Source organism: Spermophilus citellus, assembly GCF_964194105.1.
Source record: "Spermophilus citellus genome assembly, chromosome: 3".
NCBI lineage: Eukaryota > Metazoa > Chordata > Mammalia > Rodentia > Sciuridae > Spermophilus > Spermophilus citellus.
In genome coordinates this window covers 104,836,099-104,840,725 of record NC_138184.1, presented here as the reverse complement: position 1 = coordinate 104,840,725, position 4,627 = coordinate 104,836,099, and the positions used below count along the sequence as shown (strand labels likewise).

General features: G+C 34.2%; 1 pseudogene across 1 annotated transcript; it reads left to right on the top strand.

Moving 5' to 3' along the window:
- The first annotated feature begins 404 nt into the window (after positions 1-404).
- LOC308645230 (MKI67 FHA domain-interacting nucleolar phosphoprotein-like) lies at positions 405-1,227 on the top strand (annotated as a pseudogene). Its single transcript has one exon. The product of its transcript is annotated as an MKI67 FHA domain-interacting nucleolar phosphoprotein-like (transcript).
- Positions 1,228-4,627: the final 3,400 nt, after the last annotated feature.

Below are 4,627 nucleotides of genomic sequence, written 5' to 3'. Positions count from 1 at the left end.
CATCCCAGGTATTTCCCTGTCTCATGCTGATTGGTGGCTGCTAGGGGGTTGCTATGGATCTCCACCTAGCCTGAGTCAGGGACACCTGGGGCAGCAGATCTCTCCTGTTATTTGTAGATAAACAACCTAGCAGGGTGGGAATGTGCCTAGGAGTGCTCTGTGGGTTTTTCCAAGGACAAAGGTCATGTCCCTTTCTTGGACAGGCTTTGCTCTGAGGTAGAGGCTGGTTTTTCAATAGAAGCTAGTGTATCAGTTTTATATAATAGGGAGCTATTATATTAACAAGTAATATTAGTCTTGAAGCCAAAGTTCAGCTACTATAATAGTTTAAGATGTTATGTTATTAATATTAACTTAATTTCCAGGAGCGCGCCACGTGAAGGTGTGTTGCTGTGGGTCTCAACATGGTGGTGTCTCCATTAGTTGTCCCACCCAGGCCGATTCTTTCGCTGAACCCACAGGAAAACGTCCAGTTTCAGAAGGAGGTGCACCACGTCCGCCAGCGCATAACCCAGCAAAAAAAGCAAGAAAAACTTATTCCTGGAGTAATTTTTGTAGGCCATCTGCCTCCAGCACTTTATGAAACCCAAATCAAAGCATATTTCTCCCAGTTTGGCACTATTACAAGATTTAGACTATCCAGAAGTAAAAAGACTGGAAATAGAAGAGGCTATGCCTTTGTGGAGTTTAAGTCTGAAGATGTTGCCAAGATAGTTGCTGAAACAATAAATAACTACCTTTTTGGTGAAAGACTCTTGGTGTGTCATTTTATGCCACCAGAAAAAGTACACAAAGAACTTTTTAAAGAGTGGAATGCTCCATTTTTCGTCAGCCATCCTATCCAGCCCGTGAAGCGGTATAATCGGAATCTGACATTTTTTCAAAAACTGCAAATGGAAGACGATTTAAAAAGAAAGAAAAATTGCTCAGGAAAAAATTAGCAGCAAAAGGAATTAATTATGATTTTTCTTCATTGGTTTTATCATCCAGTAAGACCAAAGATCCTTCAGATAAACCTACAAAGAAGAAAAAGTCTTCAGGCATACCAAAGAAGAAGAAGAAGCGGGTTTCTAAAGGCACTGCTGCCACTCCTGAGAAGTCTATAGATAGCCAGAGCCCTACACCACAGTTTGTACACCAACATTGTTAGAGAAACGAAAAGCTGAAGTGGCGGGAATGGATGATGATGAAGATAATGAAATAGTTTTCAAGCAGCCTGTATATTAAAAAGTGTTCAACGTCTCTAGCAATTAGAGAAATGCAAATCAAAACTACTCTTAGATTTTGTCTCACTCTATCAGAATGGCAATCATCAAAAATACAGGCAACAATAAATATTGGTGAGGATGTGGCAAAAAAGGGAAATTCATACATTGCTGGTGGGATTGAAAATTGGTGCAACCACTATGGAAAGCAGCATGGAGATTCCTCAGAAAACTGGGAATCAACCACCATTTGACCCAGCTATCTCACTCCTTGGTTTATACCCAAAGGATTAAAATCAGCATACTATAGTGATGCAGCCACATGGATGTAGTAGAGACTCCAACATCTAAATAGTCAGGGAAGAAAAGACAAAGACAAAAACCAAGCAGTGATTCTGAACTTATTATATGAATATATATCTTCTGACAAAATGTGATGGTTTTTTTCCTTACAGTGGCTGACTATATTTTACAAGGTACAACGAAATGTAACCATCAGTAGACTCAAAAGAGAAAACATGCTGTTTGGAAAGCAATCAGTACTTCGGCCTTTTTGCCCCTGTTGAAGTACCGGGGTACATCAGAGCTTGCAGTGGTTGGGCTAACACTGCCTTTGGTCTCAGTTTTCCTATCCCCTCTTTATTTTGCCTGTATTAAAGGGTCACTGTTAACTGTACATTTAACAACTAATCTGAAGTTATTTTTATTACCACCAAATAAAGACAGTCAATCCTGAAAAAAAAATATTAACTTAATTCAAAGGCCATTGGGCAGCTCCTATGTTAGTTTAGATGTTATACAATGGAAATATATATTAGGAAGAAAGCCTGTAGTGCAGCTCTTATATTACTGTTGGATACCACACTACAGAAATTATATTAATATTAAAGGCCACAGGGCAGGTATTACATCAATTTTAGATGCAATAGTATGAATATTATTATAGTTAGAAAACCAAAAAAAGGACCTATTATATTAGTTTTAGATGCTATATTTAGATATCATATATGTATAAAATGCCACAGGGCAGCTAATATATTAATATAAGATGCTATAGTATGAATATTACATCAATGTTAAAAGCCATGGGCAGGTATTATATTGATTTGGATACTATAATATGGATATCATTTTACTGTTAAAGTATTATAGTGTGGCTACCTTATAATTATAATATTAATTTTAGATACTATAGTATGTATATTAACATAATATCCACAAGGCAGATATTAGTTTTACATGGTATATTATGGGAATAAGTATAGGTCACAGAACACATATTTTATCAGTTTTTGATAGTAGAGTAGGAATGTTATATTAGTATTAAAGGCCACAGCATAGCTTTTATATCAAATTGATATGTTGCAATAGTTTTAAATATTAATTTATGAACATTATATTATTATTATTAAAGTCCACAAGGCAGTTATTATATTAGTTTTAGATACTATTGTATGGATATTATATTCATATTTAAGGCCACAGTACAGATTATATTTGCTTTAGAACTCACAGTATGAATATAATTGAATACAAAAATCAGCTATTGTGGGCTGGGGATGTGGCTCAAGAGGTAACATGCTCACCTGGCATGCGTGGGGCTCTGGATTCGATCCTCAGCACCACATAAAAATAAAATAAAGATGTTGTGTCCACCAAAAACTAAAAAATAAATATTAAAAAAATTCTCTCTCTCTCTCTCTCTCTCTCTCTCTCTCTCTCTCTCTCTCTCTCTCTCTCTCCAAAAAAAAAACCCAGCTATTGTATTAGTATTACTTGCCTCAGGCCAAGTGTTATATTCATTTCAGATGCCATGGTATTGATATCACATTCATGTCAAGGCCTCAGCACAGCTATTGCATTAGTTGTAGATGCTATCTTGTGGGCATCATATTAGCATGAATGCAACATTGAAACAATTACATTGGTTCTGGGAGCCACACTGTTAATATATTAATGTTAAAGGCCACAGAAAATTATTATATTAGTTTTTCAGGCCACAGTTTGGATAATATGTTAATAATAAAGGAAACAAGTCAGTTTTAATTAATTTGAGTTGCAGTAGGATCTACATCATATGAACACTAAAGTTCACAGGACAGCCATTATATCAGTATCAGATGCTCTACTAAAGATGTTATATTAATGTTAAAAGCCACAGGGCACTAATAAAATCAATTTTCAATGCTATTGTGTGGAATATCATGTTAGTATTAAAGATAATGGGGCAGCTCTTATATTAGTTTTAGATGTCATAGTATGGATATTATATTAAAATTGAAGGTCACAGGGCACCTGTTACATTAATTTTAAAATCTATAATATCTATATTATATAAATTATAAATATTAGAAGAAAGCTGTTATATTATTATCAGATACTATAGTATGAATATTACATATTATGAATATTATATTAATATAAAAGACCACATAGCAGTATTATATTTGTTTTAGATTATATAATATGGATATTACATTGGTATGAAAGGCCATATTTTATTAGTTTTATTTTATTAGTTTTAGAATCTATAATATAGATAATATATTAATTATAATCACCACAGGGCAGCTATTATATTAGTTTTGAATATAAGACTGATCACAAGTTCAAGACCAGCCTCAGCATCTTAGTGAGGCCCTAAGCAACTTAGTGAGACCCTGTTTCAATTTTTTAAAAAAAGGAAACAAGTCAGTTTTAATTAATTTGAGTTGCAGTAGGATCTACATCATATGAACACTAAAGTTCACAGTTCACAGGGGTTGCTCTGTGGCAGAGCACTTGCCATGCAAGTGTGAGGCACTGGGTTTGATCCTAGCATCACATAAAAACAAATAAAGGTATTGTATTAAATCCAAAACTTCAGTTATTATATTAGTCCATATACAACTAAAAATTTTTTTAAATGGTGGGGGTTGGGGGGCTGGGAATGTAGCTCAGTAAAAAAAAAGTGACTGAGAAGCCATTAGCAGCTTTTATATCAGTTTTAGAAAATATAGTTGGGTATCATAATGGTATTAAATGTTACTGGGCAGTTATTGTATTAGTGATATATTCTACACTATGAATATCATACTAGCATTAAACACCATCATGTAGTTATTTTATTATTTTCAGGTGCTATGGTATGAATACTATATTAGTACTAAAGGCCACAGGACAGCTCTTATGCCAGTTTTAGATGCTATATATGGATATCACATTAGAACCAAAAGCCACAGAGCAGCTATTATATCAGTTTTCAATGCAATATTATGTTTAATTTAACATATGATACAAAAGGCCTCAGAACAGGTATATCAATTTTTGATACTATAGGATGGACATAATAATAGTATTAAACACAACAGGGCAGCTATTATATTACTTTTAGATGCTGCAATATAGATATCATATAAGCTATGAAGGCCACAGGGCAGATA